This window comes from Echinops telfairi, unplaced genomic scaffold (genome assembly GCF_000313985.2).
Source record: "Echinops telfairi isolate 266 unplaced genomic scaffold, ASM31398v2 ScPeMD7_3509;HRSCAF=4178, whole genome shotgun sequence".
In the NCBI taxonomy this organism is placed as follows: domain Eukaryota; kingdom Metazoa; phylum Chordata; class Mammalia; order Afrosoricida; family Tenrecidae; genus Echinops; species Echinops telfairi.
Window position 1 is genome coordinate 2,745,196 of NW_022107407.1, and position 19,214 is coordinate 2,764,409.

Consider the following 19,214-nt stretch of genomic DNA (forward strand, 5'->3'; position numbering starts at 1 on the left):
AAGAAAATACCCCTGCTTGGGTCTGGTGCATTTTAGTCCTCAAATAACATCCTTGCTTTACAATACTCTAAAGGTCTTCTGCAGCATGTTTATTTAATGCAACTTGCCTTTTGATTTACTGACTACTGCTTCCATGAACATCAGTTGTGGGTGCAAGCAAGTCAAAATCATTGACAACCAATATTTTCTTCATTTATCATGATGTTGCACATTGGTCTAGTTGTCAGTATTTTGTTTTCTTTTACATTAAGTTGTAATCCATACTGAAGGCTGAAATCCTTGATTTTCATTAGGAAATGCTTCATTAGGAAATTTTCATTAGGAGATGCTTCATTTCCTAATAATTTTCATTAGGAAATGCTCACTCCCATGTGTCATAAGGATTACATGTTGGGCTCCAGCATGTTGGTCAGCAGTTCAAAACCACCAGCCATTGCATGAGAGCCATTGCATGAGAGTAAGAGACTTTCAACTTTCATGAAGAGTTAGTCTCAAAAAAATACAGGAGCATTTCTACCTTGTCCTATAGAGTCACCATAAGTTGTAATCAACTCAAGTGCAATGAATTAGATCAAGTAGCTCTCAGTTTTTTATACAGATCATCAACTTATCAGTACTTTACTCAGTGTCATCATTCCAAGAATAAGTAGCTTGTTATAGGAGGAGGCAAAATCCTTATAACCAAAAATCTAGGGGGGGGGGGAAATCATTAGATTCAAGTACTGGAAATGTTGGAAATAATAGTTTTATTAATGCAATACTCTTATCAAAAAAAGGAATGACAAAATAATAATTTACAAATTATCAAGGGTTCATGGGAGAGTAGGGATCGGGGAGGGAGGGGAAAAGCAAATGTCTTGAGAATGATGAGGGAAACAAATGTACCAAAGTGCTTGACACAATAGATTGTGTGGATTGTGATAACAGTTGTACAAGCCCCCAATAAAATTATTTAATTATTTTTAAAAAAGAAAAGGAATGACAATATCAATATCAGTTCACATTCCTGATTTTAAAAAAATAATCAAATATAAAATCTTGTATTCAGACATATGACCTAATTAGCAACAAAATGTTCTTTTTGGCTCTATAGATTAAGTTCCTACTCATAGAAATCCTATTTATAACCAAAGGAAACACAGGCCTGTCCTGCACTATCCTCATACTCATTCCTATGTTTGACTTGTTGCTGCAGATACTGTGTCAATTCATCTTAATTTTTAATTAAGCCTTCTTAATTTTTTATGCCTTTACCAAGCATGATGTCCTTCTCACAGGACTGGTAGCTTCTGGAGTTTTGTTAAAAGTTTGTATGATGAAACATTGCAATCCTTGCTTCTAAAGAATATTCTGGTTGTACTTATTCCAATGCATATTTGTTTGTTCTCCTGACAGTACATGGTATATTTAACATTCTTCACAATGTCCTTCTTTTGCTTGCATACATGGCAATCGAAAGTTCCATGGCCAAGCTGACCTTTGTTTACAAAGTGAATCTTAAATGTAAGGAAAATGAAAATTTTAAAGCTAAAAGGTAAGCTAGTAGAAAATATTCTGATCAAACAATAAAAAATATATGTTTTTAAGGACTGGTGGTCGTTAGTTGTCATTGAGTCCATTTGACTCAGGACAATATGTTTTGTGCCTCAGAGACCTCTTCTGTGGGATTCTGCAGGTTGCGTTCTTTTAGAAACAGATTTCCAGGCCTGACTTCTTATGTGGCTCTGGATTAGTTCGAACCAACAACCTTCAAGCTAGTAATTTCCACCATTTTCTCAAAAATACAGCTGATTTTGCTTAAACTATTTGTACTAATAATATGATTTGTGTTGAATAACCAACTTCCTTCTGTAAGTTTGGAATTTAAAAAAATAAAGGAATATTTACATTATATGCCAGGATCTTGAATTTCTAATGAGATTCATTGTAGAGAACATTTTCCAATTGTGGCCAGAACATACTGATGGAAGAATTAAGCACATTCCGTGACTCCACTAGAAGTGGTCTATTGGAAGAAAGCATTTAATTCTTCTAGATTTCGCTCTATGTGCCTTTCTCTTTACTGAATTTACTTTCACTGAAATGAATTCTAGTCATAACAATGATTATGTTGAGTTATGTGAACCTTCCTCAAAAATCACTGAACCTTAGAATGGTTTTGGGAATCCCCAACACAAAATCAATTTAAGTTGGATATTTTCAGAAATGAAACTCTTCACTTATGAATATCAGTGAGTGTTATGCAGTGCTTTAAAAGAAAGGGAGCAGAGTCATTCGGATATTTGGAGAAAAAAATGGCAAATTTTAATATCTACTCATAATTAAAAAGAGACAAAGAATATCTTGGCACTATAGGATTAGAAGAGAGCTTTTTTATTCTGATTGTAGTTATCAATATATAACTTAGTTAATATTGCAAGTGAATTTAGTTTGACTCAAAAGTGTCTGTGGGTGTCCCAATGGGCTATAAGGTGTGGATGAAGAAAACAAGAAAATCAGAGAAAAAATAGATTTATTATTAAGATTACCCCAAAACAGGGAGGCGTAACACACCTCGACACAGAACTACACAGGGGATTGCACCTGGGAATGAGGGAACAAGTTGAAAATATTAAGAGTAAGATTTTTCATGACAAGCATGGCAGAGTTAGCTAGGCTTCATAAACTCTCTGGGGATTGACCATTTTGAATAGTTTCACAGGTTCAGGAGTCCTAGGGAAGTTTGCTGGGTGCACAGGTATGCTATAATCTTTTGGATCATCTCCATAGCTTCAAATGAACAAAACAGTTACTACTAATAGATGTGCCTTAAGAGGAGATGTTTGTCCCTGAAGGAACCCAGAACTATAGACGCTAACTTAGTAGAATAAAGGGTGATGCTATGCTCTGGACTTTAGTAGATCCAGAGTAGTCATTTCTACACAGGGTGAATTAGAAATGTTCATTGCCTGTAGGGTACCTTCAACTTTCATTATCCCATTTTATTCTTTATTGCCACTTTCTCCTATTTGTTCTCTGTACATGCTCTTTGGCATGTAGACAGGGCATGATTATGAGTATGCTTACCCTAGGAAACTGGGATTTCTATGTTCTGCTCCCATGTCACAAACTGGGACATGAAACAGGAATCTAACTATGGGAAACCTTAGCTACTGCTGATGTTTGCTGTTCTACATATCCCTATCCTCTAATTGTGAGTATTAGATATCTGTGCTCTGCTCCAGCCTTCATTATCAAGCTGTGAATATGTGTATTAGGCCAGGTTGACTAGATAAACAAAACCAGTGACACTCACATATATGTAAGAAAGACTTTTTATGTAAATAAGTAATTGTATATCAAGAAAACATCCCAGCCCAGTCCAAATCTAGTCCATAAGTCCGAAACTAGTCCATAAGTCCCTCCTTAGACCCACAAATCCACAGGCAATGATGCAGAATGCAGGAATATCACCAGCAGGTGGGTACAAAGTCCTGAGGATCCAATGACAGTGGCTCTAACAGGTCTCACAGTGGCTCACCAGCAGGAAGATGAAGGCAGAGAGAGAGAGATGGGAGAGGTCCCCAAGATCCTCCTTATGAGAATGCCATACCTACAGTGAGTCACTATCAGGCTGTGACCTGATTGACAGACTAAACTCCACCCCTACACTTTTATATATCTTCAAGTTGACCTGAATTTATGTAGCTACCACAATATGGTACATTGAGGCTATTTCTAACTGTTGAGTACCTTCCCCAGAATGGTTAGAATGGATGCATAGTGATCTAGCAGTGGGAGAATCAGAAAGAAGGGAATATTTAAATAGTAGGCTTAGTTGCTCAAGAAAGTAGACTAGACTAGCTTCTAGCTCTCCCCAGTCAGCACTTACAGTAAATGGTATTATAAATACTAAAAGTTATTAAGATAGATAATAACATAGATAGGTTAATTCAAGAGCACAGAGAGTGTATGAATAGTTTAATTCAAAAACACTAAAAAAAACGTAAACAATAAAATAAAGCAAAAAATATTTTATCTTATAATTTATATTTTGTTCTCTCCTGATTGGTTTCCAAATTACTTTCATACATTAGTGAATTATTCCAATCAATAATCTTCTCACATGTATGCATGTAGCTGCAATAAAAATGAAAACAAAAACTATATATTTTGTTGTGTTGTTACCATTTAAGGTAGCTTGATTTAGGTTTCAATTTGCATCAACTAATGGTTCAAACAAATGTAAGAGACAACAAAGAAATTCAGAGAAAGCGAGAAAACAAACAAGCTGTAATCACCAGGGGTGTGTTGAAAGAAACCAAGGACAAAACAATAAGAAGTAACAAGCTTCAGAGAGTATTAAGAATAATGATAAAGACTTGTTTTATTTTCTGAATTAGTCACAAGTAAAAGCTAATGTAATAGTTTTTATAAAGGGCTAACTTTGGTCCAAACCTATTTCTTCAAATCTACCTAGTAGTAATTAGTCAATCTCCCTCTGTACTATTTAACTTGCAAAGTATTTTTCAGAGTGGCCTCTATTCCTCAACTTAGTCAATTCTAATAAAAATAAAATATTTCTATTGGGTCAACATTAATTAAACTTAGCAAAGATCGTGAAAGAAGTAAGAATCAACTACTGTATTGTGACTGGTTTCTCTGCCATGGTTTCAACAAGGTCTGTCTCAATCAAAGGTCAGCCTACTTGAAATATAATCTGGAGGATGTGGGAAAATCCATTTTCAAGCCCATTCTTTTTGGTAGAATTCAGTTCACTGTGGCAGAAGAACAACAAGCTCACCGTATCCTGGCTGGTTGTCCTACTCATTGCTCATAGAGACCTATGCAAATCTTGCAACATAGTCACCCAGATATGATGTCAGTAATAGCATACAGAATGCATCCAAATGATAGATCTACAACCCATTACTTCCTTGACATCTACATCAAGACTTAAAGGGCTTATGTGATGAGGTCAATTTTTCCCCATAAGGTCAACTGATTTGGGCTTTTAAGTATACCTTCAGAATCCCTTGTCCATACAATGTAGAATCATCATGGAAGTGATGTCATATCACATTAAGCAAAATTTGCTCACATTCATAGAAAGGAGATTATGCAAGGCAGGGGATCCTTGACTTCAACCGACCACAGAGCTGCACATTATTTTAAAATTAAAAACTTTATTTTGATAAAGTAAGAAAAGCTAAATAACTAGAGAAGCAAATTATGTGCATAGGTAAAATGAAGCAATACTAAAAATTAGTCAATCATTTCAAATTTATCTAGTTTGATTTTGTATAGCTCAATCAAAAAACCATACCATGAGATGAAAAATAAAACTATTTCTAAAGTAATTTACAAATATGAATAAAAATAAACTAATCTTAAAGACTGGAATCAGAAAATTTGCACTAACAAACAGCTTTAGAAGTGAATACTGTTTTGGTAGGCAAAGGAACCAAAATATTAAAAGGTTCAATAACATTTTCACAGGTATTTAGACACCTGAGTTATCACAAAGGTACATTAAACAGAAAGAACTGTTTGTTGAACTGCATGTCAATTAAATATCTCTATGGAATATAAAGCCAGGAAGCATCGTTGGTAAATGCTGGACCACTAGCCAAAAGGTCAGGTGGAAGGTTCAAACTCACCAGTCATGATGCAGAAGAAAGAAAAGGTTGTCTTCTCATTTAAAGATTTACAGCCATGAAATTCTTATAAAAGGTCACTATGAGACAGAATTAACTCAGTGGTTATAGGTTAGTGGATTTATATGGGTGAGAATGTGGAATAAAATTATTCGTGAAATAAAAGAGTCACAGTAGCTTTAGAAAAACTGGAGTGATTAAGTAAAGCTGAACATATTCCTGTTCTATGATTAAGCCATTCCCGTGTTGTTCAGTGCCCACAGTCAGTTCTCAGTCATATCAACCGTATGAGCAATGGAAAGAAACACTATCTGGCCCTGTGCCATCCTCACATTGGTTCTGATGTTTAAGCGCATTGTTACAGCAATTTTCAGTAATGATGCACAGGCACTCTAAGTATAATGCAATGAAACACTGTTTGGTCCTGAACCATCCACAAACCATTTTTATGTTGGAGCCCACTGTCAATTTATCTCATCGAGGGTCCTTCTCTTTTTTGTTGACATTCTATTTTACCCAACAGAATGACCATCTCTAAGGACTGGTCTCTCTGGATATCATGCCCGAAGTATATGAGAGTAAATCTCGCCATCCTCACTTGTAAGAAGAATTCTGGCTATAAGTCTTCCGAAACAAATTTGTTTGTTCTTCTGATAGTCTACAGCACCTTCAATATTCTTCATCATCACCATTATTCAAATGCATCAATGCTCCTGTGGTCTTCCTTTCCCTTGTCTAACTTTCACATGTATGAGAGTAGAATGGAAATATCATGGCTTGAGTAGGGTGCAACCCAGTCCTCCAGGTGACATCCTTCCTCTTGAACACTTTAAAGAGGACTTGGGCAGAGATTTGCCCAATGCACTGCATTATTTGATTTCTTGATCTTTGACCCCTGAGTAAAATTCAAAAGAAGTAAAAAAATCCATTTTCTTTTCATTCTATTTTTGTAGTTTTTTATTTTACAAGTTTTTTTTAATTGGGAGCTGGTAGCATATCATTCCATAGTTCAATCACATCAAGCAGTATTGTACAATTGCAACCCACAATCAGTTTCAAAACATTATTTTCTTCCCTGAACTCCTTGACATTGGCTCCCTTTTACCACCCCCACACCTACCACCATAGTACCCCACTCCCCCAGAAATCCTTATTCTACTTGATGTCCCTATAAGTTCATCAATATTGGGTTTTACATACTGAAAACCAGAAAAACATATAGCACAAATCCAAGAGGGTACCCCCAATGACATAACACATTTTAGTTAAAGCCCGATATGAACAATCAAACAAAAAAAATACAGAAAATGTTGAAAGCCAGATCAGGTCCAGCATGCATCAGAGGGGTGGCAGTCAGATAGGGGAAATCAACTGACAGAATTTTGACCATTCATGTCAGGGTTATCCTTTTTTTTTTTGAAATCATTTTATTGGGGGCTCATACAACTCTTAACACTATTCATACATACATCCATTGTGTCAAGCATGTTTGTACATTTGTTTCTCTCATCATTCTCAAAGCATTTGCTTTCTATTTGAGCCCTAGGTATCAGCTCCTCATTTTTCCCATCCCTCCCCGCTCCTCCTCCCCCATGAACCCTTGATAATTTATAAATTGCTATTATTTTGTTATATTTTACATCGTCTGACATCACCCTTCACCCACTTCTCGCTGTCCATCCCCCAGGGAGGAGGTTATATGTAGATCCTTCTAATCTGTTCCCCCTTTCTCCCTCACCTTCCCTCCACCCTTCCGGTATTGCCACTTTCACCACTGGTCCTGAAGGGTTCATTGGTCCGGGATTCCCTGTGTTTCCAGTTCCTATCTGTACTCGTGTACATCCTCCGGTCCAGCTGGATTTGTAAGGTAGAATTGGGATCATGATAGTGGAGGGGAGGAAGCATTCAAGAACTAGAGGATACTTGTATGTTTCATCATTGCTGCACTGGGCCCTGATTGGCTCTTCTGCAGCGCTTCTACAAGGAGATGTCCAATTTCCCACAGACGGACCCTGGGCCCCCACTCCACACTCCCCCTCATTCACAATACTTTTGATGTCCATATTTATCTCTCCAATGGTCTCTGTCTAGTAACCACTTTCCTCTCATCTCTCTGTTATGGTTAGAGGGAGATCACCAGAGGCTTATATACTATGTAGTAGTTCCTCCAAATGTTCTTGGGCTCCCACTGCCATTCATAGTGGGAATGACAAACCAGATTCTCATAATTTAGGCTCTGATACTATTTCCTCCTTTGACTTGGAATTATATGATTTATCATCTTTTAGTGACTGATGATGGTGTGCTTCTTCCACGTGGACTTAGTTGACATCTCACTAACATGGCTACTTGTTTAGAGACAAGCCTTTAAGATCCCACACACTATTTTATCTGATAGCTGGACATCATCTAAATTATTTGCCATGTATTATTATAGTACCTTTATCTTCTGTGTTTCCTGATGATCAGGGCCATGATTAAGAACTAAAAGTTTGAGCTAGAATTTAATGTGATCCCAAAACCGATTGCTGAATCTATGTTTTTGTTTTTAAATTGCATTTGGCTCCCTTTTGAAACCTCCTTGTTAATTTATTGTAGAGAGTCTTATAAATCATCCCCTGGAGTGCAATGATCATCTATATAAAAATGCTTTGATTAGCCCCTGGCACTAATTTTTAAAGCCCTGTTGAGAGAGGGATATTGGGACAAAATAGCCTCTTCTTACATATACACTGTACATATATTAGCATATTCACAATAGCATTATTTAAAGTAGATACAAAATAGTAATTACTAACGTGTCCACTAATATTATAATGTATACATGAATGGTATATTTATAAAATATTATATAGAAATAAATGTTATTACAATGCTTAGATATAACATCAATGAATTTCCAATACATAAAGACAAATGATAAAAGTCTTGTCTTTAAAGATTACATACTATGTAATGAAATCCTATATTAAGATATCTAGATGAAGAAATTTGATGAAAATTAAATATTTACATTTGTAATTCTGGGCATTGTATTGACCTTTCAATAATAAAAATGTTAGAGCTGAATCTTTATCTGATTTTCATTTTGTTTCTTAACTATGCCTTATCAAAAACTCAAAAGAAACTCCCTACTGATTCAATTCTGACTAAATAACAATCCTGTAGGACAAGTAGAAATGCCCCCTCCATGGTTTTCTAAGATTACAACTCTTTACAGAAGTATATACCCTCATATTTATTTCAAGGAGCAGCTAGCTGGTGGCTTAAAACTGCTCACCTTACAGTTTTCAGTCCTACAAGTAAGCATTACACTACCTTTTCCCCAAAAGAAGTGATAAGTGATCTTATATCATGGCATTGTCATGCTCCTCAAATGACCATTTATAGCTTAAAAAAACAAAACAAAACAAACAACAATCCCAAAATCACTGTTAGCAAGTAAATTAGGACTCACAGAGAACCTATATAGGACAGAGTAGAATTGTCCATGTAGGCTTCTGATCCTATGAATCATTACAAGAGTAGAAAGCCTCAACTTCCTCCGGGTGGTTTAAAACTGCTGACCTTCAAGCAAGCAGACCAAAAAGCAATGCAGCACACCACCAAGACATCATGCTAGTAAAATAGAGAGCCAGCAAAAAAAAGAATACCCCCTAATGAGGTAGACTGGCATAGTGGCTGCAACAATGGATTCAGAACACAATTTTGAGGATGACACAGAACCAGGCAGTGTTCCCTTCTGTTATCTATAGGATTGCTGTGAGTCGGAGCAGTCTCCAAGGCACCCAACAACCATAACATTTATTGGTTATAATTTACCCAATGATTCTGGATGTTTGAAGTTGGAGCTTTAGATGAGACCATTTTGCATCACACATATGTTCCCCAACATACTTTTGAAATTAATTGTTGCTGCTGTGTGAAGAATGGATTACAGCAGAATAAAAATAAAATTTAAAGAATTAAATTACTTCTCTCAATATGAATCAATGATTGAACATTTTTATAGAGTTCTTTATTTTTCATATAAACTTTACAATCAAGAGAGTGACCATATTATTTTCCAATTCTCTGTTATGTTTAACAAAGAAATATATTCCCAAGTTTTAGTCAAATTTCATAATGGCCACTTTAATCCCATTTTACTTCTCTTTTTCATTTCCTGGACTTTAAATAATGTGTATCTTTCTGGCAAAATGACAGATGACAGGATTCACTGCTGACACAGTATTTCCATTATAAAAGTAGAATCCTTCAGGAAAACAACTTCTTAAGCTTCAGAGAATAAAAGTTGTAGAATTTGGCATGCATTCCAATGGAAGAAATATACATATTCTAACTTTTTGTGAAGCCTCTCTTGTTTTCTTTGGCATATAGTAATGTAATGGTATTGTCAGAAAGGATGTTGGTATTATCTTGTCAGAAAGGATATTACCCTTATATTTCTGGACAGCTTACGGATATCAAACACATTATTTTTGAAAGTCTTTTTATCTTCTTCCTGTGTCAGCTATATGGTCCTTTCTCATGTCCCAGTCTTGATCAGGTGACAAGTTGATTGAACCTTCTGGAAGTAAAATCTGCAGTGAGAGATCATATTCAATAGAAGCATGAAAGCAGAATTCTGATCCCATCAGTCTTAAAGATTAGGCACACAAAAAAGGAAATTCCATTTCTCAAGTTGAATTTCTGATTATTAGATGGCTTTCTGATATACCCATCTGCTACCTAAGAAGATGAAACAATAATTTTTAAGAGATAATACTATAAAACTTTCCAAGCAACAAAGATTACTAGCCACCACCACCCTTCTGCCCAATTGTTATCTTGAGACCATGGTTTTCAAGAGTAATATGGGCATTACTTGATATTTAACTATGAAAGCCTACTTTTTAAAAAATTGTTTCAAGAAGCCAGGTTTTAAAAGCAGTGTAAAAAAAGTAGTTACTGTCTCGTCCATTCTGATTCATGGCAATGATTTCGTTGTATTGTGGTGGCTACCATATTCTAGGATGTTAGAAATTATGCCACAACCAAAGTCACTCAGGGTGGGCAGTTTTCAGCAGAACTTCTAGACTTTAACAGAATAGATAAAAAGGACTGCAAATCTGCTTGCAATGAAAATTAACTAAAAACTACCTGAAAACACTCACAAAAGAATAGTGCACCATATAGTGCTGAAATATGAGTCCACCTTTGTTGGAAGGCACTCAATATTCAGAGTAGCCACAATAGTAAAGTAAACTACACCAGCAATCATAATGATGGCTCAGAAATGGGAAATATTTCATTGTGTTGTACATGGAGTCATCATGATTTGCAGACAACTCAATGGTAAGTAACAACAAATAGTACTATCAGTGTTTTCAAGTATATATCTCTTTTCAGTATATAAATTTTCAAGTATTATTTAACAGTATATATATATATATATAATATATATACATATATTTCAATATTTTTTAAATCCTCATACCTAACAAGACTGCTGTAGAGGAAGTACACCCTGAATGTTCCCTAGAAGCAAGGATGGTTTATTTGGCTGGCTTGACTAGAGAAACAAATCTAGGGATACTCAGGTATATGAGAGAGCTTTATATCAAGCAAACATCCTAGCCCAGTTCCTATCAAGTCCATAAGTTTGATCCTAGTCCATAAAACCCTCTGCAGATTCATTAAGCCACATGCAATGATGTAGAATTCAGGGAGATCACAGGCCAGTGTGTGAAAATCTTGTGGATCCACTGGAAGTAGAAACATTTCGAGGGCTCTCACAGGTCCCCACATGGTGTCAAGAGGAAGGCAAAGGCAGAAAAAGAGAGTGGCCTGCCTCCAGAAAGCCGTTTATCTCTGTAGAACCTCCAACTAAAGTCATCAAACTGCAACCTGATTGATGGGCTAAAATATCACAGAAAACTAGGCTTCATTTCACGTATTTTGGACATGCTAGCAGGAGATACCCCTTGAGAAGGACATCATGCTTAGTGAAGTTGGTCAGCAGAAAAAGAGGAACACTCTCAACAAGATGGATTGATGCAGTAGTTGTGTGATAGTTAGGTTTATTGTGCCAACTAGGTCAATAGAAACATGTGGGTAGAGTTTGATCAGATCAAATCTTTATTGGAGGGCAACCAAGATAAATGAAGATGCCTGACATTCCATATCTCTCTTGCTCCCTGATGATATGACCGGTATGCTACTGCTTTAGCTAGCTCTCTGCCTCAACCTGTGTGCAATAATACCTGTAGGCCAAGCCAACCTGTAGATTATGTCTCTGGAGCTTGAAGCTCCTTCAAGACCTGATTCGCCAGCTGCCAGTACATACATCAATTGACCTTGAGCCTTGTGGATTCTTTCGCCGTGCATTGCTTGAGTTCAAGATGCATCAGGCCTGCTTTGTTAAACTCCTGTGCTGACTGTTACTCACCCACTCTGCTGTCTGCTACCTGCAATCAGGCTCTTCCTGCCATGCCTGAGAGAAGACCTTGCTGTCTGCTTCCTTGACCTTGGACCCAGCAGCCCATGTGAGTTGAAGGACTTCCAGTATATTAATTGTTTCATGAAAGTGAGTTGAAGTGAGCCCTCTGCACTCCTGGGTGAACTAATTAGCTGTTGTGATCCTTCTCTATATGTGTGTGTGTGTGTGTGTGTGTGTGTGTGTGTGTACCCTTGTTCTCACTCTCTAGAGAATGCTGCCTATCACAGGTTGCAACAAAGGGCTTAAACACAACAATTGTAAGGATGACACAGGACCAGGCAGTGGTTTGTACATTTGGACATAGGGTTCCAATGGTTCCAATATCATTTGTTGGAGTATTAGTGAAGAGGGATTTGTAAAATGATGCTTATACCACCAAAATATTACATGGATATATAGCTGAGCTGTCAGCTAAAAGAGGTGTCTACATTTTGCAAAAACCATAAAGAACCTTTTGAACTTCTAAAATAATGATCTTATTTAAGAGTATAAAAGTAGTCTAATAATTAAAAGTGAGTGAATTCCTTTTTTAACAAAAGATCAAGTTGTTGCTAAATAGAATTGTGCACAACATAAAACTGGGATCAGTAATGGACAAAGGGGAGGAGTTGTTACAAGAAATCAAACTTTTCTAGCTTGCATTTCATCTTATTAAGATTCCTCACATAATCAATGAAAATATAAAATGCATTTGAATGCCAGAAATGGTTCAAGGAAGCATTTGAAAATCTCACTAAATATCGCTAAATTTGATAATAAAAATTGATTGATTTCATGTTTTTCTTTGTTTTTGTTGTTACCAAGAAAAAAGGAATGTAACATCAATTTTACTTTTATAATTAGAAACCATTGCAAATAAAATAACTTTTAGTAAGCTGTAACTGCCTCATTTAATTTATCAACTATTATATTTGATAAACTAAAGATATGTTTCATAATCCTTTCTCACTTTATGGTTATAATAAAATAAAACACAAGAAAAAGTATCAAGTGATTTACAGAAATAATTCCAATACTCTAGCTTTATTTCTTACTATTTTACCACCATGATTTAATAGAAGCTTTTAATGGATTATTTTCCATATGAATCAAAAAGTCACAGAACTAGAAGTATATTGAATTTTATTATAAACTACTAAAAGTCACCTTTTAAAGTCATAGTTGATAATTTATTTGTTTACCAAACAACCTTTCTTCACAAACTTCTCTCTACACAGTGGTAGTTATAAAACCTGGTGTCAATTTGAGACTTAAGAGTGAATCGGCTGGATTTTTGCCTGTCAATGACCTGATTTGGAGGCGCTAAAGAGATAAATAGCTGATTGGAGGTGGGACACATGCTCACTCCCTGGGAGACATTGCAGCTGACAAGACACATACCATAGTTCCCTGAGCTGATGGAGCCACATAGAGACCCACGCCAGTGCTGAGATTCTTATGCCGCCATTGGATCCATAAGACATCCTACCCAGTGGCTTGTGATCTTCCTGCATTCGGTGTCCTTGCACATGTTTTATAGGTCAGAAAAGGACTTATAGATTGGTATCAGACATATGGACTAAAATCAGACTTATCTAATTGATCTGAGTGGGCTGGGCTGGGATGTTTTCTCAATATTCAACTGATCTTGTATATAACCCTCTTTCTTATACACATATGAGTGTCTCTATGAATTTGTCTCTTTGTCTACCCAGACTAACACATACACTCTATAAGATCAGAATCTGTGGGAACTTCAAAGAATGAGAAGATGTCAGACCTCTTATACTATGTAGCAAATTACACACAGCAGCTTAAAACAAATCAAATGTAGAATCTTACAATTTGCTGGGTCAGGAATATAGGTATGAGTTAGCTGGTTCTTCTGCTCAAGTTCCAACAGGATGAAACCAACGTTGTAATTCCATCTGTGTTTGCCTTCGGGCTCAGGGTTGTCTTCCAAATTCACTGGATATCGTCAGAATTCAGATTCTTGTAGTTCTCTGAGACTCATTTTCTTGCTGGCTGTTTGTTGATGCTTGCTATCAGCCCCTATAAGCTGTCTTGGTGCCTATTCACAATATGAGAATGGAGTGAGAGTTGGAATCTTATGGGCTGTCTCAGAATTCTATCACACCTTCTCTCAAAAATGTTTTATAATGAAAGGATAGCGTCTTTCCCCAAATATTTATGATTCAAAACCCAATTATTAGTATATTCTGTCAACATTTTCAAATAAAGCATTAGATTGTAAGGACTGAATATTTAAAGTATACTGATATATAATAATCAATCAATAGTAGTTAAGCAGTGTTCCTAGAGAAGGAATCATGCTTGGTAGAGCATAAGATCATTGAAAAAGAGGAAGACCCACTGAAAAGGAGGAAGACCCACAACAAGATAAATTGGAACAGTAGTTACAAAAATGGGTTCAAACATTACACTCAGAATGGAACAGGACCAGGCAGGGTTTTTTTGTTTTGTTTTTTCTAAATTTAAAGATAATATATGTAGTTAGTATACTATTTCTTCAAACAGAAAAAGAAAAAAAGAGCTCTGGGAACATTGTACATAGTTACAAATATAGTGTATGAATTTTGGTGCATTGTTTTTCTTATTTGATATATTATAAACATTTTCCATGGAGAAGAAATTGAGGTTGCCATTGGTTTCAATGTACTCCAATAAATAAATCATTCCATTCATTGAATGAGAAGTCATGAAATGAATATATATATATATATTCATTTCTCAATATTATATATTTGTGTTAGTGTGGGTAAACTAGAAAAACAAATACAGCGAGACTCATATGTGTTTAGGAAAAAGCTTTATAGACAAGACCAATTGAATATTGAGAAAACATCCCAGCCCAATTCAGATCAAGCCCATAAGTCCGATATTAGCTCATATATCCAGTACCAATTTATAAAGTCCTCTTCTGACTCACAAAACATATGCAATGTCACCGAATGCAGGAAGATCACAGGCCAGTGAGTGGGAAGTCTTGTGGATCCAGTGGTGACCTAAGCATCTCAGTGCTGGTAAGGGTCTCCACGTGGCTTCTCTAGCTCCCAGGGCTCTGGCTGCATCAGGGTAGGTCCATGTGGCTTCTCCTCAGGCATGTCTCACATGGAGTGAGCCTTTTCAGTAGAGAGTCCCCAAGGGAGTGAGCAGAGAGAGAATGTGTCTCCCACCTCCAAGGAGTAAATACAGGAATTCCCAGAATCCTCAGGAGAAGGCCCTGCCTATACAGAGACCTCATTGGATGTACAATGATTGACAGGCTAGACTCCACCCCTTGATTCGTATTCCTCTTAAATTGACAACAGATTACATAACTACTACAATATTGTGCGAACAAATTGGCTGCAAAAAACTTCCATAAAATCTTTAATAGCTGAGGTAGTTTACTGTGCCAACCTGGCCAATAAACACAAGTGGGATTAATTGAAGAACAGAGAGATAAATGGCTCAGCAAGCCTCGCCTTTCTTGTCTCTTGCTCTTTGATCATTGGACCAGTGTGCAGCTGCCTTGCTTGTTATTTGCCTCAATTTTCAAGCTACACTACCTGTGGGACACCTAACTCATGGAGTGTGTCACTGTAATTTGAGGTTACTTCAAGACCTGCTTCGCCACGCCATGGGAATTTACATCTCCTGAGCTGGGGAATGTCAGACCCTGTCATCTGGTTGACTGTTGGTGACCTGCCTTGCTGTTTGCTGCCTGTACCCGGATAGTCTGAGTTGCTCTGCAGAGTACTACCCGGCAGCCCTCAAGACTTTAAGGACTGCCAGTGTCTCACAACTGTCTCATGGGAGTGAGTTGCACTGAGCCATTTATGTTGCTTTATAATTTAATTAACTGTTTATTTCCAATATTATATACCTAACTATCTGTATAAATATATATAAAAGTATTAGCAATCTGGTTTTGTTTCTCTAGAGAACCCCATCTAACACAATAGTTAAGGTGTCACTTTGATGACTAAAGTATATTTGACTCAAGCCACTGTCCTTTCAATTATGTCATATGCATAAGGCAGGACATTGGTTCTCAACCTGTTGGTCGCAACCCCTTTGGGCAGTCAAACAATCGTTTCGTAGGGGTCGCCTAAGATCATTGGAAAACACGTATTTCCAATGGTCTTAGGAATTGAGACACCACTCCGCTATCTGTCTCCAGGCAGGTCCACTCACATGCAGATATACTCACATACAAGTACCCATCATGAAGACTGTTACCCATGCTACACCATGCTTCAAGACAAAATTTCATTTATTTGTATTAGAAATAAATATTTCATAATATATAATTACATATTGTTTCTGTGATTAATCACTATGCTTTAATTATGTTGAATTTGCAACAATGAAAATATATCCTGCATATCAGATATTTACATTACAATTCATAATATTAGCAAAATTACGGTTATGAAATAGCAATGAAAATAATGTTATGGTTGAGGGTCATCACAACATGAGGAACTATATTAAAGTGTCGCAACATTAGAAAGGTTGAGAAACCTCTGCTTTAGATCATGAGCAGTGTCACAAATTCTCAACAAACTCAGCCCCCTTGGACTATGTCACAAAGTTCAGACTAGCCAACCTGGTCTCATCTTCTCCTCTAGTCCCTGTGAACCAGGTCCACGAGTGTCAGTGGCGTGACTCAACCCACATCAACCCATCTCTTTATTGTTTCATTTCTCTCACTTCCACTAGACAAGTCAATCCAGGAGGTCACCTAGCAAGAATTTTAGGCTGCTTGCAGGATCCCTTTAAAGTTCAGCCCCAGAAAGGCCAGTTTCTTCATGGCTCCACACACACACACACACCCCACCCCAGTTTCTGGCACAAACCACTAGTTCAAAACTCAAAAAAACAAAGGGTTCCTTTTTTTCCCTTCAATCTTTCAGCAGCCCCCTAGACAAGTCTCCTCACCTTCAAAAGAGCTAAGCACTCAAGACCCTGTGTGGAACTTAGATTTTCAGAACCTTGTATGCAGTCATGCCCTACACCCATTTAAAGATTCAAATTGGTGGCTGAAAGAGTGAACTTACAAACTCTCTTTATTTCCAAATAATCATTTCTATCAATCATTACATCAATAACAATAGTCAAAAGAACACAGTATAGGAATCTGGAAAAATGGCGACCCGATAGGATTCACCTGTCCCGAGCTCTTGCTGCCAGACCAGAAAATTGGGAGGTAAGATGAAGGAAACAGGGAGGTGGAGTCCTGAAATTAGAACTAGGTTACCAGGGTCTCTCCTGAACCCCTTTTTCGCATGTGATTTCCACTCACAAAGCAAACAAAGAATGCTTTAAAGCACACTGGTTTTGCCTAGCCTGCAGTGCCAGCTGTGCCCTTGCCGGGAGCAGCGGTTTCTCCAGGCTGATGTCTTAAAGGGGATAGAACCCCAGACATGAGAAGAATCCCACGCCAGAGCTCTCCACGCAGTTGGCTGCCTTGAGCTCACAGCCTGGGGAGTTGCGGTGGCAGGTAGCCATAATTTAGAGTAGAAGAAAAAGCAGATTATTAGCTGAAGTAGATCAATGTATGGGAGAAAATAGGCAGATATTCAGAGCCCAGGGAGCAAATTTAGTTCCAATTAGCCGTGAAGAAAACAACACCCCTGATTAGATGGATCTCCTCCTCTGGGGGTCACCCTGACAGCCCCATAATTTGAGCACATCACAAGCATAATAATTTTTTTAAAGGTGAATATATATTATTGGTTTAAAACTCATATCCAAGTCTGGTTGATCAGCTCAAAGGAGCACATAGTGTGGGGTCCCTTAACATAAATTAGCATAAGAAGAAACCTAGCTAAGGAATGCAAGAACTCAGCTACAGGGTCTGGCGGCTTTTTGCATAACAAAGATCCGCTGTAGCAAGTGTCAGTTTCAAACACCACAGAGATACAGCCCAGAGACTGTGGGAAACAATATAATTTGATTTTATTCAAGCTGGCCAGGGCAACAAAAAAAATAAAGTCCTCTGATCTAGTAGGCACCAGCAGACTAGATAGGACAATAAGCCCAGCTTCCCTCTCAGTGATTCTACAATAGCTGGGGTGGCCCTGCCTGTCCTGGGGCCCTAGATGGGGCTGTGGGAACACCCAAGCCCCCGCCACTGCTGCATTGCTACATAGAGCACAAGGCAGGTACACCAGTGAACTCCAGCACTCAACTGACCCCTGGCCATGGGTGCAATCTTGCCTTTGAAGTAATTCCACAAAGCATCTGTGGAACCCTACATGAAACGGGTAGACCATCTCGCTACCTTGAGGAAGAGTTGGAATTCCTCCAGCCTCACGGACAGGTGATCAAGTCTCAGCTATCTCCTTATGTACTACTATAATTCTTCTCTCTCTATTCACCAGCCCTTCTATCTTGCCCACCGCAGTCAGTCTCAACAAGCTCAGGTTTGTGTTGTGTTTTTTTTCTCTCTCTTTCTTCTTTTTCCCCCTCTTTTTTCCCCTTTTTCCCTCTTTCTCCTCCTCTCCCACACTCTCCTATCATATGCCACTACTGACTTCCAGGTCCCTAACCTCCTCTTAGGGCAAATCAACCCAAATAGCAGAAGGAACTCCAGCCTGCCCTCCAAGGCAGCTGGGACAAACATCTACACCGTGGTGTACTGCTGAGGAAAACTCTGTTGGACTTCTAAGGCAACCTTGTCAACTAGGGCAAGTCTGCCCAGCACCACTGGGTCCCTGCATTAAAAGGGCACACCAACCTGCCATTGTGGGGCAGGGTCTAAACCCCTGTGACCCCACATTCAAGCAATGAGGGAGCAGCTATCTCTTTATTCTTTATTTCCTCGTTCTCTCTCTCCTCCCCCTTTACCATCAGAGTCAATATTAGTGAACACAGTTGGGTTTTCTTTCCCCCTTCTTTCTCTCTATTCCCCTTTTCTTTCTTTCCTCTTTTTGTCCTTGTTCTCTGCGATTCTCTCTCTGCTTGTATGATTCTCTCTTCTCCCTCTCATTCCTTTCGCATGCCACTGTTGGTTCAAGACCCCTACACTCTGCCTAGGGCAACTCTGTCCTACCAGTGGGCAGCCTGGCCCCTAATACAGTGCTGCACACAGGACGAGTCAGTGCTAC